The following is a 17,594-nucleotide window of genomic DNA, read 5'->3' as shown; positions in this document are numbered from 1 at the left end:
ATCCTATTTATCTTATGAAATTTCATTTTGACCAAGCCGACCTCCAAGGAGCAACTAAGCCGCAATGGTCTCTGAGCACTCGCTAAGACAAGGTCTGTCCTAGGCATCAAACATGGAATTGATGATCCTACAGAAAAACACTTTTGTATTGATATTAACTTAATGACCATTTTTATTATTTTATTATTATTGTGCTTTAATTATATATATATATTTTTGGGTCATCACAAACAAAGTATTAAAAAGGAAAGAATTTTAAAATCCCAATTCACCCCCCTTTTGGGAAGCTATCCTAATTTCAATGATACTTTAGGAATCAGGTTTTTAAATGTTAAGTTTGAGTAAACATGTCATTGCAAGACTACAAAAAAGGAATAAAAGCTTTAAGGACATGAAAGCATGCATTTCAAAGATAACTTGATGAAAGCTTAGAGAATTGAAGAAGCTTAGAGAATTGAAGCTCAGAGGCAAGATGAACTAAACAAATGAGAAGCATGAAGACTCCAATCTTAGAATATATTTAAATCTTAAGGGAGTCTCTATGTAAGTACTTCATTCAAATGATGATATGATTGAATTTGAAGCTTATTAGGAAACTCATTGACTTAGAGACCATGTTTTGAAAAATCCCGAAAAATATTTTTCAAGAGTCTTAAATTACATGGGGAAAGTAAAAGAGCAAAAAGCTTTTGGAAACAAAAATGAAAATTCAGATTTTAGGCCTGTCTAGGGGCCTGACAAAGTTTACCCAGGCGACTGACATGAAAATAGACTGATTTTTTAGAGAACCCGAGAGGACCCATGCGAGTGACTCATAACGACCCAGTCGGTTGACTCCTTACTGCCTTTTAAATTATCAATATTTTAATGAATCCATGAGACTGACTCTCTGTTCCCAGTCGATTGACTCTTCGAGATTTCAAATTTCAAAAAATAACGGGATGTTTCCAAATTTGTGTTTTTGAATTCTAAATGTTATGAAAACTTGGGAAACAGTTCAAGTCACTTGAGGAACACGAAATACTCTTATTTAAACATCTATAAATACCCCCTAAGGCTAAGGATTCAAGATACCAAGCAATTACACAACAATCAAAGCTCTCTTGCTCTCAAAACTCTCAAAGCTCTCTTGCTCTCAAACTTTCTAAAGATCACTACTGAGTTTTGCTACAAAACTCTCACGAATTACTAGGCATACTCTGAATTCTTTAAATCAAGAAAGAAATCTCATGATTATATACTTCTAAGGCTTCAATTTCTTTCTATTTTTATTTTGAATTGAAGTATATTGTAGTGCTTTATTGTTGTACTAATCAGCGCTTATTGAGAGTGTCTTTGTACACCAAATTTGCTCTTGTTTTTGCAGACGGTTCAAGTCTTTGAATCATTGTTGGACCAAGCATAGGGTATCATTTGGAGAGGTGAACTCTAGCCTATTGAAGGAGAGATTATAAGGTTGCTCTTACCTTCAAAGGAGTGTGTAAGGTTGTTCCTACCCGTAAAGGAGCGGTATAGTTGAATCCTTAGGTATGTTGCCTAAGGCGAGGATATAGATGGGCATAGCCGAACCTCATAAAAAAATCAGTCTCACTCTCTTCCCTACTCTCATTTAATTTTTTATTCATATACACTGCGTGGTTGGATTTTAAGCTTCTACTCATATAAACTACGTGGATTGAATTTAAATCAACTAAAAATTAATTTGACTTTGGGATTGCGGAAACTGAAAGGGAATACATGTTGGGGTATATGTGTGCAATGCCCACCTCCCATGAGTTAATTAACACACTTACCTGACGTATGGTTCAGATAAGGTCGAAGAGGTAGACCGCAATGGTACCACGAAGACAGAAGACATTCCCCTTCGAGACACAGGGGTTCCGGGGCAGTGCCCTCGGTTGGGGGTATAGGGGCCAACGCCCTTCGAGACGGTATAGCCTCTCCAGTGTGAACAGTGAGCACGGTATGTCAAAGATGACCACTAATGTTTAAGATGACCACTAATGTCAAAGACGGCCACTAATGTCAAAGACAGCCACTAATGTCAAGGTCGGCCACTAATGTCAAAGACGGTCACTAATGTCAAAGTCGGCCACTAATGTCAAAGTCGGCCATGGTAAGTAAGCTACCACCACCTAGCATGGTAGGTGAGCCACCCATATGCTTCTTTCACGGACCAAAGGCTATAAATAAGACCCCCCACCAGAGCACTACACACATCTCGACTTCAAAATTGTGTCCTCTATTCTTTTTTCTATTTGTTATTTTTTAACCATTGAAGCTTATTTAGTGAGTGCATGGTTGGACAAATTATTGTAATCTAATTGTTGTAATAAAACTTTGTGTTATCTCTTCATTCGTTTCTTCAAAACAGATCTTGGTGTTGTTATTCTACTTGGTATCAGAGCTGGAGCCTTCTAAGAAGAAACAACTATAATTGTTAAGACATTGCAATTGCAGGAACTTCATCTTCAGCTACTGCATCTCCAGCATTCCGGATACGTCCACCAGCACTCACAAAAGGAAAGCTAGAAGGTACCAACAACACTTTGTGGAAGTTCAAGATAAGTGCTATTCTGGATTCATATGAACTACTTGATATAGCTTAAGGTATGGATCCAAAACTGATTGGCACGCCTAATCCCACCAATCCTAAGGTTATCATCCCTCCAGATGCTGCCTTTGTAAGGACCCAAAACTGAGTGGGTTCCTACATATAAATTTTTTAGCGGAGGCAAATAAATTTAAATTATTTTTACTACCAGAGCACTAATTAGCTTTATTACAAATATATGTCACAACTATTTAAATGAAAATTTCTAAAATTAAAAAATATACAAATATATTCTAAATTGTACTATGTTAATTTTTTTTTTTTTTTTCTACTCAGCTCTTTCTATTCCCACTCATGCATTTGCTATGCCGGATTTCTGGTACACTCTTCAAAATGATCTGAAAAGTAAAATAATGATTAGGATGAGACGACGCTTAGTAAGTAAATAAGATTATTATTAGTGTGTTGCCAAAATAAGCTTTCTTAATTTCATAAAATAATATTTAATACTATAACTTCAAAAATGCTTTTAAAATAAATGTAAATTTAAAAGTTTCTACATAAAAACTTTTGTCATCAACTACAACAATAAAATTTTATAATCATATATTATAACTGTTAAATTAAACTTTTAACTTTAAAAACTATAATTATAATTTTTAATTATATACATATCTATATATATATATATATATATTCCTTATACGTTTCCTTTAGATTATCATTTAGGCACAATAATGGTCATGTTCATATAAACTTATACTTTACTTTCAAATCATTAATAATTTTGTACACACAATTGAATATGTATATACAACATATACTGTAAAAATTACCCTTAGGCCTGTTAATCGTAAGTCATATTTACCCCCATGACTGGGTTGTGCGGTCCAAAGACTGGACTTAGCTGACTGGGCGGTCAAACTAAATCAACGTACATCATCATTAAGTGACATTTTACCTATTAAATCATGGTCTGACCCAAGTGCGCACTCAAGAGAAATCCATTACCATATAAAATCACTCTATAAATAGTGTGGGTGCACTCTGATCCGTTTAAACTTTTAGCTGCAATACCGAGCATTCGTAATTTTCTGTATTGTCTGAGTCATAAGGGGTTTTAAAAAAAAAATATTTTTATTATATAAATTATACAATTAAAATAATATCATGAAAATCTTATTTTTACTCATATTTTCGTGAAATACGCAACATAAAAAAAATCACCTCATTAAATCTTTACTCATATTTTTGTGAAATATGCAATGTATAAATAAACTCATGCCACACAATTTTCATGTTAAAAATATTTTATTGAATAGAAATTAATGATATAAAATATCCGAGAGATTTAGAATATTTTTTAACTCAAAAATAAATGCAAGTATATTAAAAATAAAACTAGTATAATTAAACATGCGTAAAAATAAACTCAGGAGAATTTTATGAAATTAACTAACATAATCGAAATTTACTTACAAATAAACTTGGGTATGAATTTTAAATAAAAATCTAACATAATTAAATTTACTTACCTCTTCTTTTACCTCGTGCTACGAACACAATAAATATCTCTAAGAAATGAGATCGGAAAGAGTAGGTGAGTGAGAACTTACTCAAAAATTCTCTCTCCACCATTAATTCTTTCACTCACTAATCCTTCTCTTTCTTTGAAATTTTTTGTGAAAAATGAAGGTTGAGAGCTTTGGGGAAAAAATGAACTTTATAAAAGTGTGGGGTGAGGGGTGAAATTATAATTTTTTTAAAATTAAAGAATGGGCAAGGGATGGGCTAGGTATGAGTTGAGTATGAGATAAGGATGAAGGCCATGTGGGAGTGCTTGCCACCACTCCCATTTAATTAATTCTTAATTAATTAATTAATTATTTTATTTTTAAAATTTTTCAAATCATTATTATTATTATTATTATTATTATTATTATTATTATTATTATTAAGCCATATTTTAGTTTTTTTTTTTTTAAAGAATTAAATTCAAATTTTGAAACTCATGTGGACCCCACATTGTCTTGTGGGCTCCATATGGTCTTGTGGGCCCCACACAATTTTGAGACCCAAGAGGGTCTTACGTAACTCCAATAATCTTCACACGATTTTATGAGACCTACATAATTTCGAGACTCATATAGACCCCACACGACTTCAGAACTCATGTGGGCCCCACATAACTTCGAGACCCAAGTGGGTCTTACGTAATTCCAATAGTTCTCATACAATTTTTTGAGTCATACATAGCTTTGGGACTCATATGAATCTCACACGACTTCGAGACTCATGTGGGCCCCACATAGGATACTTATATTATTATTATTATTATTATTATTATTATTATTATTTTACCATGTATTTTTACATATTATGTCTTTCAAAAAACTATTTTATGTATATATACTTATTTACGTGTACAAATAGTGTTTATCCTGTTTATCTTATGAAATTCCATTTTGACCAGGCAGACCTCTAGGGAGCGAATGAGCCGCAATGGTCTCTGAGCACTCAGTAAGATAAGGTCTTTCTTAGGCATCAAATATGGAATCAAGAATCCTACAGAAAGCACTTTTGTATTGATATTAACTTAATGACCATTTTTATTATTTTATTATTATTATTATGCTTTAATCATATATATATTTTTGGGTCATCACATTCTGTCCTCCTTATAAAAATTTTGTTCTTGAAATTTACTAATTTAAAATGAGTACTGTATAATTGGTTACGCTATTTGAAAGAATAAATTGATTAACGATTTGACTAAGTCTTAGAATAGATCGATGGTCAATTCGGTGAAATATTTTATTTTGGGAACTAAAGTATGAATCGTCGATCTTATAGGGGTTGAAATGGAAAAGAAAATCAGAAGATATGGAAAAGGATAATTATATATATATATATATATATATATATATATATATATAAAATGAAACGAAATCTAGCCTTCAGAGCCTTAGATCAATGTTAACATCTATTGAAGTGCTAGCAGTGTCACTGCTAACTGCTTGGGTTCTTTCTTGGCGGAGTTGACCACTTGTAATGTCGCTGGCTTGAATCGGAAAAAGGGAGAGAACGCCCATTTGTTCAGTGAGGGAGGAAGAGCTACCCTCTTCCCCTTGTGACCTTTGGTGGGGATGATCCTAACGAGTCATCGGTGGCTCATACATGAGTCTCAACACGTATTGGATCTCTTTGCAATGGTGGAGTAGGTCAGCATTATCCGAAACCCTTTGTATGGTGACTGCAATACTTCCATTGTAAGGGGTATGGCTCATTGGTGTGATGTTAGTTGTGAGTTTCATAGACGGAATATTGAGGGTACGAGTGGATGGAAAAATGGCAGGGGCACTGCTCAGGGCGGTAGTGGTAGAGGAGGTAAGATGGATAATTGGTGAAGCAGTAGTTGAGATAGTAGCTTCTTCAACTGATCCCCTCCTATGCCTACGATTCTCAAACCAAAAGCGTACTTTTCTCGGCTCGATTGGACCATACCGTTGGAGTTGTGCTGCAAGCAAGATAGCCCGCTCCACAGAAGGGAGTTCCCCTTGACTGTTGTGGAAGGCCTCCTCTAAAATCTCCAATTGTGCCATACTGGGACATCTTTGGATTGACGATCTAGTATTGCTCTCAGCAACTTGGGGAGTTGGGTGATTTGGAAACATTTTCGAGTAATGAGACAACTAAGAAAAAAGTTGGGAAAAGCTAATTTCTGCAAACCAAAATGTGATTGTTCAAGATGATAGGAAGCTGTGATGCTTAGAGTTCAAGGAGGGCAGACCCTTTTTATAGGGGAATGGTCATGTGTTGTGGAAATCGAGAGAGAGCAATGTGTGCTACGAGAATCGAGAGAGAGCGACATGTGTCACGGATATCGAGCAACTCATTTAGCACAAATTGAGGGAGAGCGACGTGTGTCGTGAGAATCAAGACAGAGCGACGCGTGTCACAAATATTGAGCACGTGTTTTGCACAAATTGAGGGAGAGCGACGCGTGTCACGGATATCGAGCACGTGTTTTGCACACATCGAGGGAGAGCGACGTGTGCCATAAGAATCGAGAGAGAGCAACACGTATCACGGATATCGAGCGACGCGTTTTGCAAAAATCAAGGGAGAACGATGTGTGTCACGAAAATCGAAAGAGAGCGACGCGTGCCTCGAGTGACGCATTTTTCAAAAATCAAGGGAGAGTGATATGTGTTGCGAAAATCGAGAGAGTGACGCGTGCTACAGAAATCGAGTGAGCGACTCGTATTGTAAAATTTGCGGAATCAATGTTTAATTTATGTTTCTACATATTTACTAATACTTTAACTATAATTAATCTCATCCTTAGGTCATCACTTGGGTAGGTGGCCTAGTGTAAGGAACTGGTCGTGTATCTATGTGATCGCAGGTTCAAGTTCCCACTATGCCCAAGTGGTCTCATGTCCTGACCTTGCTTCGGGGAAAAGTGAGCTATAGCCGATGATTTCTACCCATAAGGTTTTTTTTTTTTTTTTACTATGAGAGTACCCAATATATATATATATATATATATATATATATATATATTCCATTATTATTATTATTATTATTATTATTATTATTATTAGATCAAATATATATTGGGTATGTTTGACCAATCGATGATTTGACATTGGTTAGTTATTTGAAGAAAATTAGTTAATTTTTATATTACTTTCATTAATGGAATTTTTTTTTATAATATAGTAAAATTTAAGTTGTATTTACTTTTATAAATTTATACAAAATAAAAATTAAAAATTCCATGAAAATTTGTGCTCCTAAACCAAACTTGGATATTTGATGAGAATTGAATATGCAATGTGTGTGTGTGTGTGTGTGTATATATATATATATATATTCATATTTAACTTGCACATGCTAAGGGATTTTTTTTTAAAATTTAAATATAATTTAGTAACATTTAAATTGTATTTAATTCCTTATAAACTAATACAAAATTAAAATTAAAGATTTCGTCAAAATATATATTCCTAAATTAAGCTTGAATATTTTGATAAGAACTGAATACGCAACGTAAAAATACATATTCAGATCTAACTTGCACTTGTAAAGAAATTTTGGGTAAATCCAGATTTCAAAATAAACAATTTGTTCATATCTATTTGTATGTGTAGCACTTCCAAAACTAGTAGAACTAATGTGATACTTTTTATATTTTTAGTGAAAATAATATCAGCGAAAAGAAATAAATCTCGGATATTATTATATTATCCTATTTATATTTATATATATATATATATATTTTAAATTATTAATGCATCTAATCTAGCAATTAATTATGAGTCATCAATATGGGTATGTGTTCCTACAAACATAAATAACATATTTAAATTAATTAACGTATCTTCAATAATACTACCATTTTTCTTAGAGAATATATGATTGTTACCGGTCCTTGGGAGCCTTCACGTTAATCTCATTTCCTCTAATGTTACTATCTTTAGGATCCATTCTTAACCAATGATTAAATGTTATTTTAAAATCATAAATCTATTATTAACATATAATAATATAACAAATGAAAAGGAATATTCTAAACTACCAAATCCTACCCAAATCATGGTTTATATCTAAGCTATGCTAAAATCTATATGCTAGAGTATGCAAAATCTATATCCAATTCTTTGATACCAATTGTAAGGACCCGAACTCGACTGGGTTCCTACATATAAATTTTTCAGCGGAAGCAAATAAATTTAAATTATTTTTACTACCAGAACACTAATTAACTTTATTACAAATATATGTTTCAACTATTTAAATGCAAATTTCTAAAATTAAAAAATATACAAATATATTCTAAATTTTACTATGCTAATTTTTTTTTCTACTCAACTCTTTCTATTCCCGCTCATGCACTTGCTATGCCAGATTTTTGGTACACTCTTCAAAATAATCTGAAATATAAAATAATGATTGGAATGAGATGACGCTCAGTAAGTAAATATGATTATTATTAGTGCGTGACTAAAATGAGCTTTCATAATTTCGTAAAATAATATTTAATACTATGATTTCAAAAATGCTTTTAAAATAAATGTAAATTTAAAAGTTTCTACATAAAAAATTTTGTCATCAACTACAACAGTAAAATTTTATAATCATTTACTATAACTGTTAAATTAAACTTTTAACTATAAAAACTGTAATTATAATTTTTAATTATATACATATATATATATATATATATATATATATATATATATATATATACTTTTCTTTATACATTTACTTTAGATCATTATTTAGGCACAATAATGGTCATGTTCATCTAAACTTATACTTTACCTTCAAATTATCAATAATTTTGTACACGTAATTAAATATGTATATACATATACTATAAAAATCACCCTTATACCTGTTAATCGTAAGTCATGTTTATCCTCATGACTGGGTTGTGCGGTCCGAAAACTAAATTTAGCTGAGTGGCCGGTCAAACTAAATCAACGTACATCATCGTTAAGTGAGATTTTTCCTATTAAATCCTGATCCGACCTAGTGTGGGTGCATTTTGATCCGTTTAAATTTTTAGTTGCGATACCGAACATTCATAATTTTCTATATCATCTAAGCCATAAGGGGTTTTAAAAAAATATATATTTTTATTATATAATTTCTACAATTAAAATAATATCATAAAAATCTTATTTTTACTTATATTTTCATGAAATACGTAACATAAAAAAAATCAACTCATAAAATCTTTACTCATATTTTCGTAAAATATGCAATGTATAAATAAACTCATGCCACACAATTTTCGTGTTAAAAATATTTTCTTTAATAAAAATTAATGATATAAAATACCCGAGAGATTTAGAATATTTTTTAACTCAAAAATAAATACAAGTATATTAAAAATAAAAATAGTATAATTAAACATGCGTAAAAATAAACTCAGGAGAATTTTATGAAATTAACTAACATAATCGAAATTTACTTATAAATAAACTTGGGTATGAATTTTAAATAAAAATCTAACATAATTAAATTTACTTACCTCTTCTTTTACCTCGTGCTACGAACACAATGAATATCTCTAAGAAATGAGATCGGAAAGAGTGGGTGAGTGAAAACTTACTCAAAAATTTTCTCTCCACCACTAATTCGTTCACTCATTAATCTTTCTCTTCCTTTGAAAATTTTTGTGAAAAATGAAGGTTGAGAGCTTCCTATTTATAGGAAAATTTTGAGGAAGAAATGAAATTTATAAAAGTGTGGGGTGAGGGGTGAAATTATAATTTTTTTAAAATTAAAGAATAGGCAAGGGATGGGTTAGGTATGAGTTGAGTATGGGATAGGGATGGAGGCCAATTAATTAATTAATTAATTAATTATTTATTTATTTATTTATTTATTTTTAAATTTTTTTTAAAACATTACTATTATTATTATTATCATTATCATTGTTATTATTTTTAAGCCATATTTTATTTTATTTTTTTAAAGAATTAAATTTAAATTTTAAAAACTCATGTGGGCCCCACATGGTCTTGTGGGCCCCACACAATTTCGAGACCCAAGTGGGTCCTACATGACTCCAATAGTCTTCACACGGTTTTATAAGCCCTACATAGTTTCGAGATTCATGTAGACTCCATACGACTTCAGAACTCATGTGGGCCCCACACAACTTCGAGACCCAAGTGGGTCTTACGTAATTCCAATAATCCTTATACGATTTTATGAGTCCTACACAGCTTTGGGACTCATGTGAATCTCACACGACTTCTGGACTCATGTGGGCCCACATACTCTTGTAGGCCCCACATAGGATACTTATATTATTATTATTATTATTATTATTATTATTATTATTATTTTTATTTTGTCATGTATTTTTACAAATTATGTCTTTCAAAACACTATTATATGTATATGTACTTATTTACGTGTATAAATAGTGTTTATTCTGTTTATGCTATGAAATTCCATTTTGACTAGGTAGACCTCCAAGGAGCGACTGAGCCGCAATGGTCTCTGAGCACTAGCTAAGACAAGGTCTTTCTTAGGCATCAAATATGAAATCAAGGATCCTAGAGAAAGCACTTCTGTATTGATATTAACTTAATGACCATTTTTATTATTATTATTATTATTATTATTATTATTATTATTATTATTATTATTATTATTATGCTTTAATCGTATATATATTTTTGGGTCATCACAGCCCTCGTCAAAGCATGGAAGAGGCAGAATGCAGATGCACTTTGTGCTATTGTCACAAGTGTATCTGATTCTGTACTTACATTGATCTAGCATACATCCAAGGCTGCAGCTTGTTGGAAAGGTCTGAAGAATCAATATGAAACAAGGAACGAGACAGGCATTCATAACTTTGAGAATCAACTTGCTGCAGAAAAGCTACATGACGGAGAATTGGAAAAAGTATTCATCACCAAAATAAAAAAATTTTGTGATCAAATGGAGGCAGTGGGCATAGCAAAGACCAGTAAGGAGTTAGCTCGAAGATTTTTTTGAGTGCTGCCATCAAAATATGATAGTCTAGTAACTACTCTTAACATGCATATTAGAACTCCTGCACTAACCTTTATGGAATTATGTGCCTTACTGCTAGAGGAGGAGATGAGGCAAAGAACCAGAGAAAATGAAAGCAGTAGTGCATTCACCATGTAGATCAAAGGCAAGGACAATAATGTTGAAAAGAATAAGGGAAAGAACAAGAATAGATTTTCTGGTACATGCTACTACTACAACAGAAAGGAGCATTCAACCAAGGATTACAGAAAGCATATCCACAATGAAAAGAATGGCACGTTGAAGCATACATGGAATGTCAGACAAATAGAAAATTGTGCTAAACTAGAATTAAATCTTTTCATGGTTACAGAAGAAATGTGCTCAACTGCTCAAACAGTACCAGGAGATTGCTCATGGGTACTTGATAGTGGAGCTTCCTGACACATGACTAGAAAAAAGAACTGGTATGGTGCCCTTAAGCCTCTACATGAACCTATGAATGTGATTTAGGAAATAATGAAAAGTATCTAGTAGAGGGCACTAGATCCATTTCCTTAAAAACCACGAATGACTAAGGTAAAACTCTTTCAGATGTCCTTTATTTCCTTAAATTAAGAGGAATCTTTTATATGTAGCTGCTATTACTAATTGTGACTATGAAGTACGATTTATGAAAACAAAAGCTGAGATTATTGATAGCAATGGCAGCATTGTGGGCAAAGGTATTCAAAAGAATAACTTCCATGAGTTTGTGGCACTTGCCGCAACAACTAGAGATATAACAAGCATACTTTGGAATGAAAGGTTTGGACACATCTCCTATGCAGTTTTGAAGGAGATGCGGAGAAAGGAAATGATGGTTGATCTACCTGTAGTAGTTGATAGTGCAAAGCCTTGTGAAGTATGCATGTTGGGCAAGCAACATCATATGTCCTTTCCATAAGATAGCAACAACAAATTAAAGCTTCCTCTAGAGCTAGTACATGCAGATCTCTGTGGTAAAATGAATACTCCTGCACTAGGAGGATCTTTCTATTTTATGCTGTTAGTCGACGATTATAGTAGAAAGATGTGGGTGTACTTTCTTCGTGATAAGGATGAGGCTCTTGTAAAATTTAAAGTGCCGCATAAACTTGTTGAAAATGAGACAAGTTTGCAGTTAAAGAAACTTCAAACAGATTGAGGAGGCAAGTTCACACTAAGGGAGTTCAGCAATTATTGCAGTGCATTTGGCATCAAGCGCCAATTGTCGGCACCAAAAACTCCACAACAGAATGGCATTGTGGAATGGCGAAATCGCACTGTGATGGAGATGGCTAGAGCAATGATGAAGGCCCAAGACCTTCAAAAATCATTTTGGGCAGAAGTTGTTAATACAACTGTGTATATCCTCAACCAATGCTTCACTAAAGCTTTTGGGAAAAAAACACCTCACGAGGCTTACTCTGATAAGAAACCCTCTATTTCTCATCTTAGAACATTTGGTTGCAAATGTTTTGTGCATGTTCCAAATGACAATTGAAGGAAGTTAGATGATAAGAGTCGAAAGTGCATCTACTTGGGATACAGTATAGAATTGAAGGCATATTGTCTATTTGATGTAGAGCCAAAGAAGATCGTCACAAGTTGAGATGTGGTATTTGATGAAGGACCACACTCAGTGGGAGATAGAGATTGACCCACTTTATTATCAATCGATAAAGTAACCCACCATGTGCCTTAGTTAAAGTAGTAGATTGAGGTGAATGATAAAGAAATTCAAAACCAGCCGGTTGTACCAGTAACACCTGTTCAGAAGTTACACCCCAGGTGGGTACAACAACTCTTTGATGAAGGCAATCCAAAACCTGTGAATCAAAGTTCACAACCTGATGGACCTCGAAGGTAAAAGAGAATAGAGGAACAACAACAATCAGCAGAACACTTGGTAAATATGGCCTTAATCACTGATATAATTAGTACAGTTAAGGAACCAAGTAGCCTTGACGAAGCGTTGGCTGATCCGAAGTGGAGAACGGCTATGGAAGCTAAATATGAAAGTATCATGAAAAATGATACTTGGGAGATTGTGGATCGTCCCCCTCATAGGAAGGTAATCGTCAAGAAGTGGATATGGAAGGTAAAATATAAAGCTGATGGTACTTTAGAGAAGTACAAAGCATGCCTTGTTGTACAAGGATTTTCTTAGGTGGAAGGTTTTGATGTTACTGAAACCTTTGCACCAATAACTCACATGGAAACAATCCGTTTGGTTTTGGATACTACTACACACAGAAGTTGGGTGTTATTTCCAATGGATGTGAAGTCTGCATTCCTCAATGGTCATCTTAAAAAGGAGGTTTATGTGATGCAACCACTTGAATTTGAATTGCCAAATTTAGACAACAAAGTGTGTAGGTTGAAGAAAGTCTTGTATGGGCTGAAACAAGCTCCCAGAGCTTGGTACCAAAGGATTGATTCTTTCTTCACCAATTATGGATTTTGTAGAAGTACCTCTTATGCCAATTTATATGTACTAAAGGAGAATAGGATCTATGTAATAATTGTACTATATGTAGATGATCTTGTGCTTACAAGTGACCACAAGGAGAAGATCAACAACATCCATGAAGGCCTATGCTCAGAATTCGAGATGACATACTTGGAGCTACTCCACTTCTTCTTAGGCATTGAAGTGTGACAACATCTAGGAGAAATCTTTATTTCTCAGAAACGATATGCTCAAGAGTTATTGAAGACATTTGGGATGGCAGAATGCACTCTAGTGATTACTCCAATGAAAGTAAACATTAAGCTCTCCATTGAAGATCCCTCCCCACTTGTTGATACAAAGAGGTATAGAAGCCTAATTGGGAGTTTGGTATACCTGTGCAACACAACGAGAAATTCACTGGAAGGCTGGAATGAGGGTCCTCGAGTATATAAAAGGGACTCCTCATTTTGGCATCCCTTATACATCAGGGAACTCCCTAATTGGATATTGTGACTCCGATTGGGCAGGAGATATTGATTCTCGAAATTCATTTTCTTGATATTGTTTTTTTCTTTATGAATGGAATTATCTCGTGGACAAGCAAGAAACAACCATCAATGTCGCTATCATCCATAGAAGCCGAGTACAAGTCAGCTTGTCTCACCTCATATGAAGTTGTCTTTATAAGAAGACTTCTTACTGATATTGGGATAACGATAAATATTGCAACTCTAATTCACTGTGACAATCAAAGTTGCATTGCTATCACTAAGAAGCAGATATTTCATGCAAGAACCAAGCATATTGAGATTTAGTATCACTACATACGAGAACTCATTGAGGATGAGGTTGTTGAGATGGAGTATTGACCAACATAATATAATCATGCAAATATCTTTACCAAAGCATTGGGTAGTTTCGATTTCCAGAAGCATCAGGATGCTCTTGGTATTGGTTCAAGAGCATAGGTGGACATTGAGGGGGGGTGTTGGTGTATATGTGTGCAATGCCCACCTCTCACGACTTAATTGGCACACTTGCCTGACGTATGGTTCAGATAAGGTCAAAGTGGTAGACTGCAATGGTACTACAAAGACAAAAAACGTTCCCTTTTGAGACACAGGGGTTCAGGGGCAGTTCCTCCGATGGGGGGTATAGGGGGCAACACCCCCCGTGACGGTATGGTCTATCCAATGTGAATGGTGGGCACGGTATGTTAAAGATGTCCACTAATGTCAAAGATTGCTAGTAATATCAAAGATTGCCACTAATGTGAAATTCGGCCACTAATGTCAAAGACGACCACTAATGTCAAAGTCGGCCACTAATGTCAAAGTCGGCCATGGTAGGTGAGCTACCACCACCTACCATGGCAGGTGAGCCTAGTCAAAGTCAGCCATGGTAGCCCAGCCACATATTCCAAATTAAAATCTTTCAGTTGTTATTTCAAGTACAATGCTTGTGCACAACAACTACTTGCTGCTACATTCTTGGCCTTAGCAGTGAATAATGCCACAGAATTTTGTTTCTCGAAAAACCAAGATGTCAGGGATTGTCCTAAGAAGTGACATGTACCATGAGTAGTTTTACGATCTATTTTGCACTCGACATAATCCACATCAGAGTAACGGATCATTTCAAATGATATATCTTTAGCATACCATAAACCTAAGTCTATAGTACCTATCAAATACCTTAAAATTCTTTTTACAGCAATTTGATGTGATTTTTTAGGTGATGCTTGAAATATAGCACATATATAAATGCTGAACATTATGTCTAGTCTACTAGTTGTCAAGTAGAGCAAACTACCAATCATACCACGGTAGTACTTAACATTTACCAATTTTCCTTACTCATTTTTATCAAGACTAATAGAAGTGCTCATCTGTTTTACTTGAAGACCAAGAAAATATGTCAATTCGACCATCATGCTCATTTGAAACTCATCTTGCATGCATGTAGTGAATTCTTTGCATAATATGATATCATCAACATTGATTTAGATGATAAGCATATCATCGGTCTTAGTTTTGATAAGCATATCGAGATATTATATTTATTTAAAAATATTTGAATGACATGTGTAGAATTAATTTTTAAAATTTTACATTTAACTTTTCTCGCAAATTAGCATGGGTTTTTTACTAGTATTAAAGAGATGACTTGAAGGAGATTGCACATGCTCTATCCAAATAGTAGTTAACATGCGTACACAGCAAGAGAACTCACTATCGCATTGAAAAAATTAATTGGCGCTAGACTAATGGAAGCTTATGAAGACACTTTGGGCTCTTTTGATTTTTTTTTTTACAAAAATTCAAGTTTATTTTCATTTGTACAACATTGTATAAATTAAATGAATAATAATAAAAATATTTTGACATTTTTCGCTTGTGAAATTATTGTATTTTTCATTTCTAATTTTAAAAATAATTACATAAATGCTACCTTATTTTTTAATTTTTAAAATTTATATAGAAAAGATAGGAAACATCTTTTCATTATTTTCTAAATTTTAATTCTTACTTTGAGTACGAGAGCATGAAATTCGAATCTTGAACTTCAATTTGTATGGATTATGTATTGACATTTTTCAAAATCCACACATGTATAAATTGAAACCTCAATACTACCTTATATAATTTTTAGAAAATTGAAAAACAAGTACATTGTGTTTGGGAGCATGGATTTCGGATCTTGGATTTAGATTTAAGTTGATTTGGACAAATTTCAATACAATTTTATATTACATTTTATCCAAATCCAAGGTCTTTCCAAACATAGGGATAGTCTTTTTTGAAATCATTGTGAAATATAAAAACAAAAAATAAAAAATTGCTTTGCACATTTAAACAAACTCTTTGTTTTCTACCCTTCTAATACGAAGCTTCAAAAGCTAAAAATAGGCTTAAATTTTTACAATTCTTCAAAAAATTTAAAAAATGGAAAATGAAAAAAAAAAATCCACAACTAAAAACTCTGACCCTTTAATTCCTTAATAAACATTTGGCTGAAAATTGTACATTTTTATTGTGATGATATAAAATTAGATTGTCCTTCAACCTTTTTCAAGACATAATTGCAACGTTAGCATGATATTGATGGTGATTAAGGGTGTGTTGTGTTATGTTCCTAATTCTTATAAGACTAAATTTTGTGATATGTGGCTCATATGTGAGTGGAAGTCATGCACAAAGTGAAAACATAGTGTAAAAATAGTATGTTGGTATTTGCTGAAGAAACCATCGACGGTTGCTTTGTATCCATCGACGGTTTGGTCTAGAATTCAGAGAGGTTTTGCTCTCGATATTAAACCATCGACGGTATGTCTGCAAACCGTAGACGGCTTGGCTCTGAAACCCAGCCAGATTTTCAATTTTGAATTGGGACGTTAGGTTGGTTGGGGTTTGAAGGGAAAGCCTCCAAAAAACCTTTATATATACATTGTATATGATGTATTTGTAAGCATGTTCGTGTCTTTGACACAAGATAGCAATAAATCATTGGTGATTGCTCATGTGGATGTATGCATTGATGAACCACGTAATGCTTTGTGTATTTGTTATTACTTTCATATAATCTGCGTGATTTTGTTGTTTCTGTATTATTCACCGGTGAGTGTTGCGTTGTAAGATCGTGTTATTCTGCTATGCATTTGATTTCCACAACAAATTGGTATCGGAGCATCATTGTAATGGCCTCTAGAACTTCTTCTGCAAAGTTTGATGTTGTCAAGTTTGATGGAATTGGAAACTTCAGTTTATGGCAATGAAGGGTGAAGGATCTGTTAGTGCAACTAGGTATGGTAAAGGCCTTATACGGAGTCCAACTGGAAGGCATGGATGATACAAATTGGAAAGAATTGGAAGCAAAGGTGGAGGCTACTATCAAATTATGTCTGGTCGATGACGTGTTGTATCACATAATGGAAGAGAATTTTCCTACGGCTGTTTGGAAGAAACTCAAAAGCCGGTATATGTCTAAATCTTCTACGAATAAACTATTTCTTAAGCAAAAGTTATATCAGCTTAAGAT

Source organism: Malania oleifera, chromosome 11 (genome assembly GCF_029873635.1).
Source record: "Malania oleifera isolate guangnan ecotype guangnan chromosome 11, ASM2987363v1, whole genome shotgun sequence".
NCBI classification, from domain to species: domain Eukaryota; kingdom Viridiplantae; phylum Streptophyta; class Magnoliopsida; order Santalales; family Ximeniaceae; genus Malania; species Malania oleifera.
Note: the sequence above shows the minus strand (reverse complement) of the source record.